The 22,668-nt window shown below is 49.9% G+C and overlaps 1 long non-coding RNA gene across 2 annotated transcripts; it reads left to right on the top strand.

Moving 5' to 3' along the window:
* The first annotated feature begins 15 nt into the window (after nt 1-15).
* Nucleotides 16-10,415, top strand: LOC106728866. 2 transcript variants are annotated; one of them, XR_004317274.1, is made up of 6 exons: nt 16-238; nt 349-1,625; nt 3,837-4,035; nt 7,046-7,350; nt 8,524-8,772; nt 10,067-10,415. It is a non-coding gene; the product is annotated as an uncharacterized LOC106728866 (long non-coding RNA). The 2 variants fall into 2 exon arrangements; XR_004317273.1 differs by lacking the exon at nt 16-238 and having other exon boundaries at nt 257-1,625; nt 8,687-8,772.
* Nucleotides 10,416-22,668: the final 12,253 nt, after the last annotated feature.

Here is a 22,668-nt window from a genome sequence, read left to right as displayed (position 1 = left end):
GCGAGGCCGGGCGGGGCGCTGGGCTCCGGCACCTCGGGCTCCTTCCTGTGTCGCCTCCCGCAGCTCCGGGCTAGCTCAGGCCGTCCTCCCGTCGTGTCGCACCGCTCTCCGGTGGCGAAGACGGAGCCCACACTCGCCGCACAGCGAGTCAGAGCCTCTGTCTCTTGCAAAATAGAGATTTCATGAAAGACAAAGCCGTACCGTGTGTCATGCGGCTTACAGTAAAGGACTGGGCAGGGTAAGTGTTCAGTGCGTTGTGGCTGTGATAGTAATTACTAAGGACTTAACACACGTAAGGCACAGCTGTTATGGTCAGTGCCTCACTCGGGCTTGGCTGGGCCCTCCCAGCTCTGTGCTCATCCCGCAGCTCCGGCTCCTCCCAGTTCCCTGCTTTCTGAAATCACTTCGAAGCGTCTCCCCATGTGATTAGACTAGACGGACCGGCCCGGTGCGGGGTCAGCACCTGCTTCCCTGGTTCCCCAGACTGGGGATTCAGCTCTCTGCAGAAAGGCCACATGGAGAGCTGAGGCAGAAGCATCACTCCGTCAGACTCTTGGGATGAGAAGTATGGAGCCTGGAACCATATAAGGTGATAAAGCCAGAGCTTCACTTATTCCACAAATGTTAACACCTGCTAAGTGCCAGGCCTGTTCTAAACACTGAGGATCCCACATGAACAAAGGAGACAAAAATGTCTGCCTTTGTGATGCTTCCCTCATAGTGAAAGGAAACAATTAAAAATAAGCAGGTAAAACACGTATAGTTATATGTCAGATGGTGAAAAATGCTAAGGAGAAATAAGAGAGCTTGGGAGTGACAACAGTGACTACATTTAGCTTTGTTTTCTAACTGTATCTGGGGTTCGGAGCAGAGCAGAGAGAAGATGTGGCCCTCGTGCTGGGACGAGCCTGCATTGCTGGGATCAGTGTTCATTTTGCAGCACTGCCTTTGGGACAAACACACACTCAGTGTCCCCACTAAGTCCCTCTTCCTCCCCAGGCGGTGTCCATTCTCACACAGCAAACTTAAGGGGCAAGCACATCTCTGGAGAGTGGATCAGTGCAAGGCTGAAGTTACTGAAATGTTCGACCAGTTGTGCCTCAGATTTGACAGCAGAGATGATTAACAATAACATAATTATTGAACTGCAAACAAACAAACAAACAAAAGGTGTTTCTCAGAACTGAAAAATCAGAGAAGCAGTGAATAGCCCTGAGCAGGCCTGCACAAGCCTGAGCTGAGACCCGCACAAGCACACCTCCACTGCCAGGAGCACCTCCAAGCTTTCACCCCTTCCTAAACCCCTGACCAGAAGATTCTGGCTGTGCCCAAGTTTCTCCAGGAGAGGGCAACACCACCTTAACAAACTGCCCTGCCAGCAGATGTGCTGTGGCTGCCAGAATGAGGTCAAGATATTTAAGGAAGCGGGAGGTTGCAAAAAACCATATAAAAATAGATTGTGTTCTATTTCTGTGTTTTGCCCAGTCTTTGAATAGGCAAGGCTGCATAGCAGTCTGTCTGTTGTCACTTAACCTTTAGCATTGCTGTGCCCACTGACCAATTCATGAAGACCAGTGCTGTGACTCTGCCCCATCCCTCTCAGAATGTACCCAGAATTTCTCAAGGTAAGACACAGCAATGCTAATTTATTCTGCCTGAGGGAGCGTAAACAGGTGTCTTAACAACTCAAGCTTCTTGACTCAAGCTTTGAAACCACCTTACCTCCCCTTGGAATAAAATAAGAAGTGAAGACAAGGCAGTTCTCTGGGATCTGTAAGGCCTGACCCATGCCAACATTTGTGTTGTTGGGATCCTTTCATTTTTGGAAAATTAGGAGAGCAGATGAGACACAGAACCCACAGGTAAGCCGTCCCCAGCCCCCCACGCTCTGGGACCTGCTGTCCTCCCTCCGTTTGCAGGGCGCTCAGTGTGTCTTGCCTGAACAGGGTCCTGAGGCTGTAATTTGGTCACCTGCTTTGAGCAGGTGATGAGCCCATGTTTCTGTGGCAGGAAGAGCTCTGGTCTGGGAGGTAAGCTACACCATTTAGAGCCCAGGTGGCCTCTGGAAAGTCAGCTGATGCCTCTGGAAAGTCAGCTGACTCCTCTGCACCTCAGTTTTCTCATCTGAGGACATTGGTACCCACCCCTGTCACACAGGGTGGTTTTGAGGATCAGAAGAGCTTGGGCGGCAGCCTGTAGGACTCTTGAAATCCCGGGAGTAGTTCAAGCCTATATAAGGCGAGATGGTATTGAGACAGGAAGGGGGCAGGGCACAGCCATCCAAGGAATGCTACAGCAATTAACATCAAAATGGTGAAAGATTCAACCCCGAGTAGGCCTTCAGGCTCAAGATGATGGGAGATTAACTTTCAGCAGATCTTGAGCTTCATTATACGCCCATTGTAATATTAGCATGGTGAATAACACGCCCACAGGTGCCGTGGCAGTCCCAAGGCTAGCCGCAAAAGGTCAGAGTGGGAGATGGCCAACTTCCTGGGAACCCCAGCCCCTTCCCCAGGCTACTTAGACTGGCCCTTCCACTTATTAGCATATGAAGCCACCTAGCCCATAAAAACTGGCAACGCTGCCTCCCAGCCGCCCCTCTCTCTCCCTCTTCAGAGACGGCCCACATTCTGTCTATGGAGTGTGTACCTACTTTGAATCTGAGCACCCAACCCCCACACCTCATGGCCCTTCTCTTGCCTTTCAACGTATCTCTCTGAATAAATCTACCTTTACTCAACTGAGGCTCGCTCTTGAATTCTTTCCTGCACGAAGCCAAGGACCCACACTTGGCGGGGCACGCCCCAGGGGCTCAACCGAAGCCTGGGACACGGCCCTACACGCCCCACATCCGTTTTTCCTGCATCAGTATAATATGCTGGGGGGGGGGGCGGTGACTAAGAAGAAGAAGGAATCTAATTCTACCTCCAAGTTCTGGAATCTCACTTTCTGACTTGGAATCTGACTCTTGACTCATCCTTACAGAGTCAGAGACGCCCATGTCCACATCAGCCCAGCCTGTTCTGCCCTTTCCAAGCTGGCTGTGCGTTTCATGACAGTGGACAGCACCTCTGGACGTGTCTCTTCCAGCCAGATCCCCTCAGTACAGGGACCTCAGGGGTAAAGCTGTGCACGCAGTAGGGTCTGTGGTGCCTGGTGTGAACCTTTGGCCAAAAGCAAGCCAAAGAGAGAAGTATTGTCAGGTAGGGATGGTGTTTTTCCAGGATGGTCAAGGGCGTGCCTCCCTAGCTCCAGAACTTCGTCAGTTAGATGGCATTTTTATGGCTCTTTTTTAAAACCTGGACTTGGCGTTCAGGCAGAATTCAGTGCTTGCTGCTTTCTCCTCTCCATGTAGATGCAGCAGAACTCTTGCTTTGCTCCTGTGTCTGAGAAGACATCTTCATCACCGTCATCTGTCCGGTACTTGACAGGCCCAGTAACAGGGTCTGGTGTTAACTGTGCCAGGTGCTGGTCTGAGTGCCTTACATGCAACTCGCTTTAATCATCAACAACCTGTGACAAGAGCCCTGGTCTTGTCCCCATTTTGTAGATGAAGAAGCTAAGGCAACAGAGATGTCACAGAAGGAGTGCAGGGGTAGCTGGGGCTGAAATACAGGCAGTTTGGCCCCAGCCTTTCTTCTGAACGAATCCGTAGAACTGGCTGTACAGAATGGTGAGCACCACGTGCAAGGCCAGAAGCTGGGACACGTGCCCCCAGACAGCCCCCCAAAAATGAGACCCGTGGAGGTGTCTCCAGATACTGACACTCCAGCCACCCTCTTCCTGTGAGCAGTTTGTGGCATTCCTTCTAGGGCTCTCTTTCTGTTTCCTAGGAAATAGCCAATAAACTCAGTCACCCTGGGTGATACAATTTCAGAGCTGGAAGGAGCCTTACTCCACAGTCTAGAAACTGAGACCGGGAGGTAGCACCACAGCTGCTGTCACAGCTGAAGATTGCGCATCCCTGCCCCACCGAGGACCCACCTCGGCTTCAGATGTTTCCTCACCAACCCGGAGATCCCCGTGCTTGGGGTAAGTCGCAGCATCTGAGGTCGCTGCTGGTGCCCAGACCCTGGCTTCTGCTCCAGATGTGCAGGGCACCCGCCACACCAGCACGAAGAGCAGTTTTGGCTCCCCCAGCAGGCCCTCGAGGGAAAGTAGGATGGAGGGGCCTGCCACACAGCTTTAGTATTTCAGAGAGTTGTATGTTTGCCTGAGATGGTGCCACAGTTGTTACTGGGTACTAGATTTTATTTCATAGAGAAACATTCTGAAACAGGATTGATCGGACGATTAAAAGTGGTCCTTTGTATTTAAAAGGCTGGAAAGCACTGACAGGCTCTTTGGTCCCAAGTTATTTCCTGAAATGGAATTTTGGGTCAGCAAGCCCTGATTAAGGTATTTGAGTGGGGGTGGGGGAGGAATGTTGGGAGGATTTCCAGAAGTCCTCGTTTCACACCTCGCCTGGGTTGGGCAGTAGAAAGGAGAGGGATGTAGGAACCTCAAAGAAGAGAAGGGGGCCTTAGCCTTCCAGTCCTGGCAGCCTCGGTCAGCCCTGACACTGGCTTTCTTGCTCAGCTGACTCCAGTGAGTAAAACAAACATTTGCCCAACACTGTCCCATGGGTCCTGGGCCTCAAAGAAATGAAATAATGATGAAAAACAGCAGGGGTTGCAGTTCGCCTTTGCATTTATCTCCATTATTTTTCTCAGACCGCAACCTCCAGGGCGTCTTGGTGAGTTCTTCCTGACTGATGACCTGACCCCACCCAGCGTCTGGTTCTGGGACCCAGTGAGAATGGCAGGACACTAAAACTCCAGGAAAGTGAGGGGAACAGGAGTCTGAGCATACTTTTTAACTCATGACAGTTCAGTTCAGTTCAAAAATCATCAGAGGTGAGGGTATAGCTCAGTGTGGAGTGTGTGCTTAGCATGCACGAGGTCCTGGCTTCAATCCCCAGTACCTCAACTATAAAAAGGAATAATAATAAATTGTTAAGGACTACTCGGCCAGGTTCCAATATATTGGTTCTGTGAAGGCCTCTTCCTCTGCAAACCAGTCTTTGCGGAAGAGAGTGCCCCTCCCTGAGGTGACCCCGCTGAGCTCCAGGAGTGTCCTCCTGTGAGTCTGTGTCGAGAAGTTCCCCCACCTGCAAGGCCCGCGGGGCAGCCCTCCTGGCTCCACAGTGATCAAGTCTTTCTGGGGACGGTCTCCGTGTCTCTGGCAACAGAAGAGAGCCTGCCCCTCCTTCCACCAGGCCCTGGTCTCTGGTCCTCACTGGGAACGGGCTGCCTCGGAGCCTGCACGGCCCTGCCTGTGGGTGTTCTCTGGGAAGAAGCGTCCCTGAATGGGGAGGTGCGCCGTCACCACCCCTCCTGCTTTGTGTCCTGCTGGGAAACGCGTTTGTTCTTTGTGCCTCTGGTTCTGAAATGTAGTGGGACAGTGAGAGTAGAGTACACTGCAGGTAGGCCCACCACACCCAGCCCCTAATCCCTCGGGACAAAAGGCATTACGTGGGCTGAATGAACTAGAAGTGAGTTCACGTTCCCCTCTCCGACGGCCAACGGCCGAGGGACTAGGGAGAACAGAGGTGGAAAAACAGGAATCACATGTTACCACAGCAAACAAGGAAACTCTGAGACCAGCGATGTTGGAGCCACCATATTGTTACAGCCCAGGAAATGAGCAGAGATGAAGGCGTCTCTCCCCTCCTTACTGGAGGGGCGCCATCCCCTCTGACTTGTCTCCACAGGCCTCTGTCGTTAAGATTTCCATAAACTGTCCATACCTGAGAAAAGAATCTCTGAGGTAAAAGATCTCCCTTATGTTTTACAACTGCTGGTCTGATTGTTTTGTGCCTGCTCTTCTTTGGTCCTTTAACTGATCTTGTTAAAACGGTGCACACCCAGGGTAAAAGAAATCCAGATGAGACCAAAAAGTGCAGGCGGATAAGAAGCGTCTGAGATCGCATTGTCCATGAGTGACAGCTTCAGCTTTCTGTCCATAAACACACACGGCCGTGTGTACGTTGGACATGATTATGCTGCCCTGTGGCCTGACTCACAGTGCGGCACAGGGTCCTTCTTACTCTTCAAGTGGGTGTTGGTACTACTCACTCTAAAAGGAGAAATAACAGTCCTGCTATTACAGGTGACAGTTTCCATGCTCACAGTTCTCTGTGGTAAGAAGCAGTGGTACCTCCTTGACCCAGGTAACCCTGAGGCCAGGAGGAAACCGCAGGGGTCCATCTCCCTTCTCTGTGTGCTCAGTTCTAACCACTCCTCATCACCCGGTTGTGAAGTGTAGTACTTTACAGCTTAAAACACACGCAGGTGTTCACGGTGCGCTGCTCCCACTACACCATACCAGTCACTCTCCTCTAAAGGAGCTGGGTAGCCGACTGTCCTCTCAAATCTCCAGAGAAGGGAGTTGTTTCTTTTGCTTTTTAATGGAGGTACCGGGGATTGAACCCAAGACCTCATGCCTGCTAAGCACGTGCTCTACCACCGAGCTAGACTCTCCCCCAGGAGTTCTCATTAAGATCTTTCAAAAATCCTGCATTGAAACCTCTGTCCCTTCTTCAGAGGGAGCAGAGGTCTGCCTCCTGCACACCGACAGCTCATTGTCACCCACGCAGGGGCTGTGGCACTCCAGGCAGGCCCTGGCCTCTTCGTGACTTTCTTGTGCTCCTGGCAAAGCGCAGAGTTGATCTATCTCATGCTTTCCTTTCAGAGAGACAGGAGAGAGAGCGTTTGTTCTTGAGGGTGTGAAACTAGAGGTGATGAAACAAAATGGGATGAGATGCCAGGAAACCATTTAAACCCAGGGTGGGTGGAGGGCATACACAAGGATTAAACAGCGTCTTTTTGACATGGAGACAGGCAATCAAAATGACTATTTTCTCTTTAAAGATAACTATTTTTATTTATAAAGCACTCCTTGCTGGAATGAGCTCAGAGCATTTAGTGGGTGCTGGCTAATTACCCTGCCCAACAAACAATCTGGCAGGTGGGAAAAGAGAGCTAATTATCCCTGTTTGCAGGTGGGGAGACGGAGCCGTGGAAGAGGGTGCGTGCTCAGAGCCACCTCCCAGAGAGCTGAAAGTAGAGCCTCCTAGCTGCACCCTTCCATCCACCGCTTCCAGGCGTCCTCCTGAGGACGGGCAGCCCACTTGCTGGCCACAGCAGAGAGGCCGGCACTCGTCGGGAACTACAGCTCCCAGCAGACACCAGAGGGGGACAGGCTGTGCCCCTGTGCCTGTTCCAGATTCCCAAATATGGAGAAGGACTGGGCTTGGGGAGAGGAACTGAGTGTTCACCCTTGAGAGAGGGAGAGAGAGAGGATGAGGTAAGTGTGGAATATTTAACTCTCTCCTAACCATCTGCTTGGGCTTTGACATACGGCAGCCACAGTCATGGGGTCTCAGTAAGTCTTTCTGGAAGATGTCACCTTGAAATCAAGCAGTTAGCTCAGCAGAGCCCTGTTTCCTGGGAGGTCAGATACCCTCTCTGAGTCCACCCAGCTCAGAAGGGGGTGCTGGTGGTGGTGGGAAAGAGGGCTGAGTGGAGGACAGCTCTGCTGCCAGAAGATGGGCCGGCGGACCAGGGTTACTCTTTCTGCCACGGAGGCTGCCGAGCCCGCCTGGTGGGAGAGGCACAAAAGGACTCTCTTCTGTACTAACAGACATTTAGGGAAGCTCCTCCACTCAAGGCCTGGGCTGCACTCTGGGCAGGATGCACACCTCTGAGCCTGGGTCTCTGTCTTCAGGATGCTTACGATAGGGGTCTGGGGGCAGGTACCCTGGGAGGTGCCAGGCCTGTTATTTATGCTTTTTGTCTAGCGTTTAGTCACCTACCACCCGCCACGTGCCCAGCGCTCAGAGTCCAGTGGGGAAACACCGAAAGCAAAGCTTGTTGCCCTCGTAGTTGGATGTTCTTGCAACCCTGGGTGTCTGGGGGAGGGTCCTCCAGCAGAGCCTTGAGATGGACATGAGCTTGGTGAGTTCAGAGCAGGCAGTGGGCTGGAAGGGAAGGGGTGAGGGAAGAACAGGAGGAAACGAGTCTGCGGACTAGACCCCATGTCACACAGAGCCGGCTGAGGGTGAGAAGTGCATTTCTCTGTAGGGTCTGATGGGATCTGATGTAAAGTGCAGACTTCTCAAGGCATTTGGAGAGGGTGGGGAGGCGTCCCTGAGCTGGGATGGATGAGAAAGGCTTCCCAGCTGAGCCCCAGTGGTCAAACAGAATTCCCATTTAGAGAAAAGGCATCCAGTTGGGAGGAGCCCCAGGAGCAAGGTGTGGAGTCAGGGTCATGCATCTGCCACAGGCGTGGTCGTGTGGGGCTGGTGGATGCTGAGGTTGGGGAGGGAGAACTGGGGAGACTTACAGTCCCTATGTCAGAAGGTTCTGGTTCTGAATCTCAGTAACAGGGACACATTATTCGTGGGCTTCAACATCCAGTCTAGGGATCTAGGCTCCTGCCAGAACCAGCATTTCCCCTAAAAGTCTTGTTGCCTTGAAGGCTTTTGGGTCCCACGTTGAAATCAAGTTGACTCTTGGGGCCATTGTTACGTCCTGCCCTATGGAAGGTGCCCCCATCGCAAGCATAAACCGCAGGTGGACGGTGCCCTCCCGCAGAGGTGCTGGTCAGCATTTTGGAGGATAACACACCCGTTTGCCATCAGGTGACATGTAGCAGTGAGTGACTTCCTTCACCTCTAAGACTGAAGCTCCACGGACTGGCTGCGGAGCAGGGAGGAAGAGGAACAGGGTGAGGAGAGCCGGGGATGGGGTGGGAGAGGAGAAGCACATGGACCAGTGTTGACTGAAATAAGTGCACAGCCTGAAAGTTGAGGGTTATGTTTTATTCAGTGGACAATTCTGAGGACTCAGCCCAGGATGACAGCCTCTCAGATGGCTCTGAGGGACTGCTCCAAAGAGGTAGGGGAGGAGCTAGGATATATAGGAGCTTTACAGCAAGGGGCCAGGTAGTTGGAACAAAAAAAGATTACTTGTTAACTAAAGAAAACCAGGCTTCTCCAGTTAAAGAATTTAGCGTTTTTCTATGTATGGGAGGAAGCAAACATTTGGGCTCATTGAATTCATTCCCTTACAAGCACCTAGCTGTCTAGAGCCAGAGTCCTGTCCTTTCTTATTCTGAATCCCCTCAGGGTACACCATTGTGAGCGGCTGCAGAGGCTGGGCTGCAGGCTGGTCTTCATTGGGGGGCGGCGGCAGCAGCTGATGACTTGATGGCTTCAGCATTCTTTGTTTACTGATATGGTTTGCAGTATTTTTCCTTCACACCATTAACTCCTTCCGGGTGGAGAGCTGTGTGTTTTATTTCTGTATTGCCGACTCCAAACCCAGTGAGGTGGTCGTGAGTATTTGGTAGTGAACAAATGGCAGGGACCCCTTGGCCCAGTGAGTAACCACTTCTCCACCAGGGAGGTAACAGGGAGGTAAGATGACCAAGTGACTCCCTCTGCCTTCCCCACTCACCCGGCTGTCAGCCCTGCATCTGACACCCTCTCCCCTGAGGCTCTCCTTCAGGACTTGTTTAGCTAAGGGGACACTAGGTTCTCTGAACTGCCAGGAAGACAGCACATGCGTCCCCAGGTGTCACCCCCACCCCCATCCTAGGTCAGCGTGCTGGCTGCTGGCACCTCCCCAGACTGTCGGATGGGCCTTGGCCCCATCCACCCTGCTCCCCCCTCAAGGCGGGACTGCAAAACCTCAGAAAGGATCTAGAGGTGAGAAGTGGATTCAGCTTGAAAAATAGGATTTCTGAGCTTACCGGCATTTAGCCAGGACAGCAGGGAAGGCCTGTGGGACTGTGTGGCTGGTCCTGTCTGGGGAGCTCTCTCAGGCGGGTTGGGTAAAGGAAGTTAGGTGTCCTCATGAAGGAGGGTTAGTAAAATGGCCACACTTAGGCTAACATGTTGCTTATTCTTATGCTCGCCCTTAAAACGGTCAACTGACCTGACTGACCGGTTGCTACTCACGGTTCCAGGCCCGTTGTTGAAACTAAGGCTGTTGATCTTACTGTTTGTACTTTATTCCAGTCATTAAAAGGAATAATCAAGCTTGGTCTCTGAGCCCTTCTCCAAGGAGAAGGTGACGGGACTGCAACCTTACAAAACAGCCTGAATTACCAAGAAGACCACACCTTGAGTGCTTAGGGGATAAAGAGGTCTAACTGCTAACTGGTCGCCCTGAGGCATCATGACGCCCTTCTGAGTCTTCTGATGAGAAAATGGTTCTGCTGCTTGTTATCGATGCTTTATTGTTCGAGCTCTGGCTGTATAACCACCCCACCCCATCCCCAAGGGGGTTCACAGTTTTGAAGGCACCAGCCTGCTGTGAGTCCCCTTTGCCCAGCAAAGCAATAAAATTGCCTCTTTTCTTCTAAGCTCCAAGACCTTGTCTCTGGGTTATTCTGCTCATCGGGGATGGGGGCCGATCTTTCCGCAGCACTCAGCGAGAGCTTCCTTGGTGTGCTCAAGGTTTTCAAAGATTTCCACTTGGAGTGTCTGCTTGGGGTTAGGATGCGGGTGGCTGCCAGACCCCGGGAAGCCCTCCCTCCCTGGAATTCCATACTCAGGGCTGGCTGTGGGCTTCCTGGGACCCAAGTTCTATTCATTGGAGCTATTTTTGATCTGCAGTCCGTTGGTTGGCCCATCCGGGGAGGGTGCCACTGCTGAAGGAGGCAATTCACTGGGACAGGATGCCCTGAGGCAATGCTGTGAGCCCCAGGATCCCACACAAGGGTCTTCATTGTTCAGGGGTCATCTCTGCAGGGCCTCCAGCAGAAGGGGGCAGGGCAGGACCCTGGGATAACACTGCAGAAACTCCCTGGTAGTAACACCTCCTTCTCCCAGTTCTGACAAAAGCCTACAAGCCAGGCTTAATGGTACCAACAATCCTGCTTGGTGGTTATTAGTGTCCCATTTGACTGAGGCTCAGAAAAGTTAAGAAACTTGCCTGAGGTTACCAGGCAGAAAATGCCAGGGCCAAAATTCTAACCCATAAATGTGACATCAAAGCTACTACAGCACACCACTCCACCTCTGAGGACCCCTACCAGAGGGACAGAGTCCCAGGGAGGGAGGGGGAATGGATGGAGGAGGACTGACCCCTCAGTGCCCAGCAGACATGTGTCTGTGGTCCAGCTGCCTCTGAAGACCAACAGGTGAAGCCCAGGTGTCCTTTCTTCCTGTGCACAGTGCGTCTTCAGCAGCGAACGCAGTGCATGGCACAGAGAGGGTGTCCACCAAAACATTTCTGTCTAATTTCTCTCCCTTCCCCACTGATTTTTTCATTACTATCAGGACGGTGATCTTTCTGACCTCATCCTCTGGGGACACCACAGAGATAAGCTGATTAATGGAGGGGTGTGTGTGTGTGTGTGTGAGGCTCTCCCGAAACTTAGTGTTTCCAGAGACGGCTGGGAGTGTGGTGACCCAGGAGACCACGGTGAGACCACCTCGACCTCCAGCCGTCCTCCTCCTCCTGCCAGGGCACAGACATCAGTGGGAGGCCTGACCCCAATGTTCATGGCCCAGGACCTGCTCTCTTCTGGTGGGCACACCCCTAGCATCCCCCCAGCCCCTGAAGGGCCCCTCCCCAGGGTTGTTCTTGCAGCAGTGCCACAGCCAGAGCCGTGGAAGCCCTGCAGAGTCACCCACTGCCCAAGTTCCCACCCCTTCCCCTTTTCCCAGGTCAAATAGGGGGGCAGTTTACTTTGTTCTTCCCCAGGATAGAGAAGTGGAGAGGAGTGGTCACTGGCAGGGAATAAATCAGAGCAAAAGACCCATGCCAGCTGGCGACTGTAGGAAAAAGGAGCAAATTCATGAATTACCCTATTTATACCAGAAATAAACTGATAGTTTGGACCTTTACTTAATAGCTTGTGCCCAAATTACAGACCATTCATGAAGACAAAGGCGTGAAGCTGGGTTTCAGGCCTTCCCTATGCATTGACGACTTTGGCATGGACTCCTGGCCTCCCCTCCAGACCAAGTCCTGCTGTAACTTCAGTGTCAGACAGACCACTGTTTACAACACGGGCATCACAGCCTATTAGTGTGCCATGAGATTGATTTGGAGGATTCTGAATAGAATTTTTTTTTTGTAATAAACAAAATAAAAATAAAATATCAGAGTACTTCACATGTAGGAGGGATAGTTCAGGAGTAAAACGTTTATCTCAATAATACATGTATTATCATATGAATAATATACACTAATAATACAATATTTCAGTAACATAATACATACGTGTGTACTAAGTCATGACATAAAATGCAGTTTTATTGTGGGCCAAAGTCAACAGTGTGAAAGGGGTTAGAGCACATACAATAGAACACTGTTCAGCCTTAAAAGGAAGAGAAAGTCTGACACAGGCTACAAGTTGGGTGACCCTCAAGGACGTTGTGCTAAATGAGAAGCCATCACAAGAGGACAAGTGCCGTGTGACTCCATTTATACGAGGGCCTTAAACAGCCACAGTCATAGAGCAGAAAGCAGGTGACGGGGCCAGGCCCGGGGGGCAGGGATGGGAGCTAGTGTTTCGCAGTGACAGAGTTTCTCCCAGGTGAGGCAGTGCGACTGTGCTTACCCCATTCAAGACACTTCGGATGATCAGGGGTAGGTTTTGTGTTCTGTGTGTTTCACCACAATGTCTTAAGATGCTCGGGGAAGTCCCTGACCTCACTGTCCGTGATGTCCCCTGGCACTTCAGGCATCCTTCCTCAGGGCGACACCTGGCCTGGCCATCCCCAGACCTTTCTCTCCCACGCTCTGATCTCCTGTCTTTCCTGCTTCCTCCTCCTCTTGTTCCCACTGTACCGACGCCTCATTCGACTCCTGTCACCCCCACCTTCTGCCAGGCGGGCGCCTCCACTCCTGGACAGCTGTACCAGCCTCCTGACTGGTCTTCGTGGGAGTCCAGCCCCTTCAGCTCATCCTCCAGGTTGCACTGGGAGTGGCCTGTCTAGCATTTCAATCTGACCGTCATGCTCCATCCCTAAATCCCCAGTGGCTCTGTTGTCCTGAGGTGAAGCCCTCGGCCAGCAGACAGTGGCTGTGACCTGTGACAGGGCTCCCGATCTGCATCCCTGGCATCTTTTACTGTGCCTGCAGCTCCCCAAGCTCACCCGGCTTTCATTTTGTTTCTGAGTCTGGGCCTAGGGTCTTCCCCACCTCACTCGTTCTTCACAAGCCCAACTCGCTCCCTCTAGGAAAGTCCCCTCTGCCCTGAAAAGGCTGGATCTGGGGCCCCTGAATGAGGCAAAAACACCTTTTCCCAGCATGTACCATACCGTGCTGCACCATAACTGCCAGCTAGCTTCTCCGACCCCCCTCCCTTGCTGGACATCCCTCCCCTCCAAAAGCCACACACCAAACCCGATTCCTCAGAGTGTCCCTGTGCCCATTACGCTTCCTGCCGCACAGCAGACACTGCCTGGTGCGTGGCGGGCAGGCGGGAGGATGATTGTGTGGATCGACGTCACAGGTTCTGAGATTCAAACCTGGGAATCAGGTTCAGTCAACACTTCCAGCTGAGAACCTCTGATCAAGGCCTAAAGAATGATTTATCCAAGTGACTAAGTCACTCTGTTCATGTAGCACCAACCAGCCTATAGGCCAATGCCAGCTTTTTTTAATCTTAGCTGACACACTTAATGACCTGTGACTAAGAAGGAAGGCCATCGTCATCACCACCAGGCAAGTGAGGAAGCTGTGGCCAGCAGGGTCTGCAGGTGTGTGAGCAGCGAAGCAGGACAAGGGTTCGCCTCCTCCCGCTCACTTCACCATGATGCTGTTAACCTTCAGGAGTGAAAAGAACCAGAGTAATTAAGCCTAAAATCAGAACCTTTCGGAAAACAGGGCTGTACATTTTCTGGCTTCTGCAGATCCCACGAAGGTCCCAGTTCGCAAGTTCTCAGTAAGTATTAACTAGCTCCTCTCTAGAACCATCCCTGTAGGGCCTTGCTTTTTCTACATTTTCCAGAAAAAGACAAAACCAAGCACCCTAAGGTCCAGTGTCTAATGACGTACTGGGATTTTTTTACTTGGATTCATCCTACATCTCTGTATTGCAAAATCAAGCCCAGTTTCTTTTATTTGATTCTCAGCAGAGAGGAATAAATAAAGCACGAATATTTTTATACCCCATCTGCATCCAAAAAAGCAGAAAAAAAGTTTCTCACTCTTCCCCATATAAATAACCTCTTCCTTTGCCCGCCCTAGTCCTAGTTAAGCAGTTCTAACTGCATTTTGCATAACATCTATTTTTCAAACATTCAGTCATTGTATTTGATCTTATTCGACCCAATCCAATTGTCCCAATCTTTTTACTTTTAAAGCCAAAACTGGACGTGGGTCACTAGTAGGATTCTGGCCAAGGCCAAGAGCAGTGGGAGGATGACTTCATGGGCACGGGGCCGTTTTATAGTGTCTCAGGCACACAGGATCCAGCTGGCATGCGCACAAGGAAGGCGTCCATGAGGCCGCTGCCTTTTCCCCTAGGAGAGCAGCAAGAGGCCATGCAGGCTGAAAAAGCCTTTCTCCCCCTATGCACGCCGTGGTAACTTTCCCCTCCGTCTAGATCAGTCTAGCACTGACAACTGTCGTCTGCAAAGTAAAACTGACCGAAGCCTGGAGCTCTGATTTAGGGACACTGAGAAGGACTCCGTCCAGGTAATCACAAGGCCTCGGGTTATCAGAATCATCCTGAATTCACGAAGTCCATTAAGCGGTCCTAGAAGTTGCAACTTTTCTGTTTCTAAATTACACCTAATAGAAGCTTCTTACATCTAAAATCAATTTAAAAGATCTTTCGGCAGTGCGTGCAAGTTTTTTATTTAAAAACATAGTCAGTGAATCCGAGTTTTTTCAGAAAGCAGCTCCCTTCTGCTTGCTCTGGCCTGCAGGTCCACAGCTAGAACTTCATTCTGTCTTGTCTTACGGTGCCATCAGGGCCGTGAGTGAGCAAATACCCACGGATTTACTTGCACAAATACTCCTAGATTGATGGATGCTATTTTAAACTTTCATCAGCCATTTATAACTTAAGAGGGCATCTATTTTAGAGTTTTTGCTGAAAGCGAAGTTTTGATCAGAAGAGAGGAAGACAGAGCTGAGACTTCGGTGGTGTTTCTCAACCTCTTTGTTATTATCACACCTTAAATAGTGTTTTTAAACATCTTCCTGATCATCACTCCCCCAGTGAGATGTTAATACCATAGATACTGTGTATCTGTGTGTGTGTAGTGTGAATATCTGTGCTTTACTCATAAAAATAGTACAGTGTTTTTCAGACCCCCAAGAACCAGTCCCCCTGTGTGGGGACAACAGTGCCCTTGCAAGTGCATAGTGGAGAAGCCACTACACCGAGGGCAAACACTTGTGTAGCCAAGAAGTTGCGGCACCAGAGGCGAGCTCCTTGGGCAGAGCTGCTTTGGCTGGTCCTACCGTGCTGCCCCTCTGCACCCTTGACACCCTTCCCAGGCTGCCGGGGCAGGATTTAGCCTGGATACAGGCTTACCCCAGCTCGCAGGTTCCCATTCTCCTAGTCCGACAGCACCCGACAGGTTAATGGCCCCCGAGTAAGAGAATTGCTGGGCACGTAGATTCCCAAGCGACACTGAGATTCGATGTGGGAGGTAGGCAGGTCTGATGCCCCAGAGGGTGTTAGTCCACAGGGCTGCACGGCTGGTCCACACTTTCCACCCCTTGGCGGCTGAAGGGAGGGCCTGGCACCAGAAAACACACGATGGGCATAAAGGGGAAAGCAGTCCCAAGTACCCTGCCCTGGAAGCAAGGAGCCACTGCTGAGAAAATCATCCCTAATTGCTCATCCAGAGCCAGTGGTGTCTATTTATTATTACTATTATTAATCCTAGTCGTTGCCTCCGTAACTGCTCGAGTCTGGAGAAGGCTCGGCAGCATGCCGGGGGCCAAAGCCCCAGGAAAGGGCGGGCAGAAGGAGATGGGATCTGAGTTGCCTTTTAGGGAAGCAGCCTTACCAGCAATTCCAGTTTAAAAAACAACTTTGCCAGCACAGACCAAGCCTTGGCTCCGTCCACATGGAGCAGGAGGACGAACACATCCTTGGGGTTCAGCCACGAGCCTCTCCAGCCTCTCTCTTAGCCTGCTGTGCGCGGGAGGCCGCAGAGTCTCAAAGGACCCTCCTGCAGGGGAAGGTCTCCAGGGCCTCAGAGGCAGTCTGGCCTTAGAGTTGGAAAAGGCTGGTGATCACTGATAACGAGACAAACTGTTCCGTGGTGCAAGGAACAGCAGGAACGAGGCCCCACGGCCAGGGCAAGACGGGCTGCACTTCAGCGGAACGTGACCTCTCCGGTTATCTTCCTGCCAGAATCTTTCCCAATGCGCTCTTTCCCTGTGCACTTCGAGTGATGATGTTAGAGGAAAGCCAATTCAGATGGAAGGAAACCTCTAAGTGAAGTAAACCAGAAAGAGAAAGAAAAATACCGTATGATATCACTTATATATGGAATCCTAAAAAAAATGATAGAAATGAACTTATTTACAAACCAGAAACAGACCCCCACACATACAAAACAAACTGATTTTCAAAGAGCCCCACAGACGAAAGCTAAGAGAAGAAAAACAGAGGACTTAGAACTCCAAGGCAGCAAAGAGCAGCAGATAAAACGCTGCCCCCGCAGATGCAAATCCAGACGAAGAGAAAGTAAACAAGATAATGCCAGCGAGGTTGTCCAAGGCAACAAGAAAGAGCTCTATAAATACAACCAGAAAAAGTGTTTGTCTTAGCCGATGAGCTCACCACACGTGGCTCACAGGGGTCTCTTGTTGCTCCCTTGATTAAAGCTTGGAAGGGAGCGAGCTGAGAGCAGACGCGGGACTACTGGCACACGAGGTCTGTGCTCCGATGGGCCACTCATTTCAGTTAGGCACCGCTGACGCCATCAGTCTGGACTGTGGCCTGTGTTTTCACTGACATGCGGGCCCCCACCCCCAGCAACAAACAGGCCAGTGGCTTGTCCACACGCAGCAAGTGGGGTCCAAAACAGGAAAAGGCAGGTGGCCATGGGGTGGACACGGGCCTAGGGGAGGGAAAGGCTTCCAGGGGACCTGTTCCTCTCTGGAAGGATCTCAGTGTGGGGCAGGAGCAGGGGGAGCTGGCATCCGCCCAGAATGGCCCTCCCTGCTTGGGGCCAAACTGCACTCCAGGAGCAGGGCTGCGGCCATGAGCAGGACAAGTTCAGCCTCAAAGAGCTCCCGTTTGGAGCAGGGGTGGGAGACTCCAGGCAGTGGAGACAGATGGCATGGTCAATGACCAGATACTTCCACATGCTGACAAGTGCTCTGAGACAGAAGGTGACCGAGGGGGGGCAGGCCTGTCTGAGCAGGTGTGGCCACCTGTCCAGGGGGAATGTGTCCGTAGAGTGGAGAGTCGCTGCATCGTTGAAAAGCACTTGGCATGTTCAGAGGACATGAAGAAGGGCAGGAGGGCACTGTGGGGTCAGCAGGATAACTCACCTTCTGAAGAAAGGGCTCCATCTTAGCTCCAGCGTTCAGCCCTTCAAAGTGGTGTCTGTAACTTTTTCCTTCTACAAATGATGATCTGATTTTGACCCACTTGAAGCCCTCCTAAATGCTATCTGATCAACACCTTAATTTCCATTTGTGAAGACAAGTTACCATCTTGAAGTACAAGCAGCCAGTAGGGTTTTCAATGGCTCAATTCTGTATTTGTCCTGAGAAAGACTTACCGAATCAGGAGTAGGTAGATTCAGAGACTTGGAAGCGCCTTGAGTGCCATGGGTCAGGTGTGGAGACCGGTGCTCACCTGGGGCTCATGGCAAGAGGCAGGGCAAGATGGAGAGCTTTGCTTCCACTCAGCCCCACAGCGTCTCAGCTTGGTTTGTGGCTCCCATAGTAACATTTAAGAGTTGAGGGATTGTGACTGAACTTGGCACTGCAGAAAAGCACACAAAAATAATCTTGTTGTTGGTCCAGCTTGTCATCCAGAAAGAAAATGGCAGCCAAGAAATGGTCAATAAAAGCCTGACATTTTTATTAGGTATCAGTGATTTTTGACAAGCAGAGAGAATAGAAAACGGACATCCTAGAGGAAGACAAGAGTCTATTTTCCATCTTAAAAATAACCCGTTTAACACTGCCAATATTTTTAATAGTTAGCAACTGTCCTTTTCACGGCTTCACAGTAGAATGTATGACATCTGTCCGTTTCTTTATACAGCAATATTTTTATAAGTGCTTTTTGGGGGTATTATTTTCTGTTAGTCCCATTTTTAACCCCATTTCATCTTTGAGAGAAAGAGTAGGTGGAAGTGAGTATTTTAAAAAATCAAGCCCAGGGAAGTAAAAACGTCTGCTTTAAGATTGTATAGGAAAGGAGTGGAGGGTCTGGTAATGGTCTAACCAGAGTATCTAGGGAGGGCCTGCGGTGGAAGACTTCAGAAAGAAGGAAGGAGGGGAAAGGGAACAGGGGAAGAGATGGCTTCTGCTTTCTCCTGGAGGCCTCCTGGTGGAATCCAAGGACCAGGGGCAGGAGAAGCACTGTACAGAGGATTGGGACCACAGCCAGACAAAGCTGGTTCAGGCTTGCATGTCCTGAGTCTGATGTGCTGAGCTGGTCCTGTGTTCGAGTCATCAGCCTGTCTGAACCTCCAGGCTCCACTACCCCACCCCCAACCTAGCTCCTGGGAGTCCCATCCCTCAGCCCCTCCAGGGAGAGGAAGGGGAGTATCTTGTTTCCCAGGAATTGGAGGCCAGGAGGCTGGGAGTGGTGAAGGGATGTGGGAGGTTCTGTCTCTAGGTCCAGGGCTGGCCTGGAAGGCGCGCGATGCGATGGAGTCTCACGACTGTTTTTCTGTGTCGCTGCGGGGAGGGGGCTCTTGGCAGCTGGCCTTGGCCTGGGCTGTGGCCTCTACTCCCTGCTCTCTTCTCCTGGCACAGAGGCTGCAGTGTTGTGCTTTCAGGCTCACGTGGTTCGGTCTTTGCACAGCTGCCAAGGGAAAAAGAGGGGGAGGGGGAGACTGAGACAGTGAGCTTGCCCTGTTCTGACTGCACGTGAGGCTGAGCAGTTGTCACTGGCGTGATGAGCCCCATCTGAGCGCTCCTGCCACGAGCCTTCCCCTGGTTATGTACAGACCTCCTCTCACTTCACCTGTGGGCTGCTCATACCCCAGCCACCCCCTGCCCTCCACACACACACTTCCGTCAGCACCCCACCCAGCCCCCCAGTACACACACTCTCACATACACAACACAAAGGGTATGTGTGTATGATCACACCCCCTGAAAGAAAAAGCAACGTTTCAACCAACCTAATAACTTGTGCACCTGATGTTGGGTAGTAGTTTAATTTGGTTTTCAGGAAGTGTCAGTGACTGGAAATTCACATGCACACACACACACACACACACACACACACGCCTCTGGCCTGTGCACAACCATAAAATTTTATGACCTTGGTGCTCACCCCTCTGTTCAGTATAAACTCATGAGCCCCATTCTCCTGTATCCACTAAGGCTGCACTTCCCTATTTGAAAAGTTACCTGCTAGGATCACACTTAACACAACCATCACTTTTTTTTAAAAAGCAAGCCTCATGTCTCCACATCCTCGCCAACACTTACTCTCTCTTGACTTTTTGATGACTATTCTAACAGGTCTGATGTGGTATCTCATTGTGGTTTTGATTTGCATTTTCCTGATGATCAGTTATGTTGGACACCTTTTCACGTACATGTTGGCCATTTGTCGTTTGTCTTCTTTGGAAAAATCTCTATTTAGTTCCTCTGCCCATTTTAAAATCACATAGTTTTTGTTTGTTTGTTGATTTGTTTTGCCATTGAGTTGTGTGAGTTCTTTATATACATTGTCAGATAAATGATTTGCAAATATTCTCACCCATTTGTTAGGCTGTCTTTTCATTTTCCTGATGGTTTCCTTTGCTGTTTATAAGTTTTTTAATTCGATGTCATCCCACTTGTTTGTTTTTGCTTTTGTGGACTTCGCTTTTGTTGTCAAATCCAAAAAATTATTGCCAAGACCAATGTTAAGGATTTACATTCTATGTTTTCTTCTAGGAATTTTAAAATTTCAGGTCTTACATTCAAATCGTTAATCCATTTTTATGTGATTCTTGTGTGTGGTGTAAGATAGTGGATCAGTCTCACTCTTAGGCACATGGACACCAGTTTTGCCAGCACCGTTAAGTGACAAGTCTGTGCTTTCTTGGCCACTTTGTCATACGTTAATTGGCCACATATGTGTGGGTTTGTTTCTCCATACTATTTTCCAAAATCGTTGCACCAATTTATGTTCCCACCAACAGTGGGAAAAATGTTCCCTTTTCTCCACATCCTCTCCAGAATATTTTCTATTTATATCTGTTTATTTTAAGCTGATAACAACTTAACTTCATTTACATACAAAAGCTCTACATTTTTATACCTCCCCCAACATTTTATGTTTCAGATATCACAACTTACTTCTTGTTTACGTTGTTTATCCGTTAACAAATTGCTGTAGTTCTATTTTTAATACTTTCGTCTTTTAACCCTCATACTACAGTTATAAGTGATTTCCCTACCACCATTACAACGTTAGAGTATTCTGAATTTAACTATACCTTTACTTTTGCCAGTGAGTTTTACACTTTCATTTACCTTCCCGTTACTAATCAGCACCCTTTCCTTGAACAACTACCTTTAGCATTTCTTGTGAGGCCAGTCTGGTGATGGACTCCGTCAGCTTTCGCTTGTCTGGAAAACTCTTTGCCTCTCCTTCAGTTTTGAAGGGCAGCTTTACCAGGCAGAGTACTCTTGGTTGGCAGGTATTTTCTCCAGTACTTTGAATGTAACATTGCACTCACTTCTGGGCTGCAAAGTTTGTGCTAAAAATTTTGCTGATGGTCTTATGGGTTTCCCTTGTACATAACAAGTTGTCTTTCTCTTGCTGCCTTAAAAATTCTCTCCTTTTCTTTAACTTTTGACAATTTAATTACATGGGCAGACTGCATTTTATTGTGCTTTACTTTATTGAACTTCATAGATAGTGCGTTTTTTACAAAGTGAAGGCTGTGGCCACCCTGTGATAAATAAGGCTGTTGGCATTATTTTTCCTATCAGCATTTGCTCCTTTCATGTCTCTGTGTCACACGGTAATTCTCACCATTTCAGACTTTTCCATTATTGTTATATTTGTTGTGGTGACCTGTGATCGGTGACTCTTGATGCTACCACTGTCACTGTCTTGGGGCAGCGCCAATCTCACCCATGTAAGACTGTGAACTGAATCAGTGAATGTTGTGTGTGTTCTGATGGCTTCCCTGACCAACCTTTCTCCCTCTCCTCAGACCTCCCTTTACCCTGAGACACAACAGTATTGAAATTAGGCCAGTTAATAATCCTACAGTGGCCTCTAAGTGTTCAAATGAAAAGAAGGGCCTTGCGTCTCTCACTTCAAATCAAAAACTAGAAATGATTAAGCTTGGTGAGGAAGGCATGTCAAGTTATGAATGCAAAGAAAAGTTCTTGAAGGAAATTAAAAGAGCTCCTGAAGTGAATATATGAACGATAAGAAAGCAAAACAGCCTTGTTGCTGATGTGGAGAAAGTCTGAGTGGTCTGGAGAGAAGGTCAAACCAGCCACAAACTTCCTTGAAGACAAATCCAGAGCAAGGCCCCAACTCTCTTCAATTCTGTGAAGGATGAGAGAGGTGAGGAAGCTGCAGAGGGAAAGTGTGAAGCCAGCAGAGGTTCGTTCATGAGGTCGAAGGAGAGAAGCCGTCTCCATGACATCACACTGCAGGAGGAGCAGCAGGTGTTGATGGAGAGGCTGCAGTAGGTTCCCCAGGAGACCCAGCTCAGATGGCTCGTGACAGGGACTGTGCTGAGCGGCAGGTGTTCAGTGTAGACAAAGTAGCCTTCTGTCGTAAGAAGACTCCATCTGGGACCTTCATAGCTAGAGAGGAAAAGTCAGTGCCTGGCTCCAAAGCTTCAAGCTGACTTGCTTGTCAGGGGCTAATGCAGCTGGTGACTTGAAGTTGAAGCCACTGCTCATTTGCCATTTGAAGGACCTCGGGCCCTTAAGAACAGTGCTAAATCTTCTCTGCCTATGCTCTAGGAGTGGAACAACAAAGCCAGGATGACAGCACTTCTGTTTACAACATGGTTTACTAAATATTTTAAACCCTCTGTTGGGACCTACTGCTCAGAAAAAAAACGATTCCTTTTAAAATAGGACTGCTGCTCACTGACAATGTACCTGGTCCCTCAGGAGCCCTGATGGAGACAGACAACGAGATTAACATCATTTTCATGTCTATAACACAACATCCATCCTGCAACCCATGGATCAAAGGGTCACTTCAACTTTCAGGTCTTATTATTTAAGAAACAGACTTCACAAGGCTGCAGCTGCCAGGGACAGTGATTCTTCTGATGGATCTGGGCAAAGTCAACTGAAAACCTTTGAATAAGCTTTTTGCCCCCTTATCTCTCTCTTGTCCTTCTGGAGAGTGTGTATTTTGGTCCACTTTATGGTGTCTGTAAGTTACTTAAGCTGTCTTCACTGTTTTTCATTCTTTTTTCCTTTTGCTCCTCTGATTGGATGGATTCCACTGCCTTGTCTTCTAGTTCAC

The sequence above is a fragment of the Camelus ferus genome, chromosome 34 (assembly GCF_009834535.1).
Source record: "Camelus ferus isolate YT-003-E chromosome 34, BCGSAC_Cfer_1.0, whole genome shotgun sequence".
NCBI lineage: Eukaryota > Metazoa > Chordata > Mammalia > Artiodactyla > Camelidae > Camelus > Camelus ferus.
The sequence above is the reverse complement of the archived record's forward strand: the minus strand, read 5'-3'. Positions and strand labels throughout refer to the sequence as shown.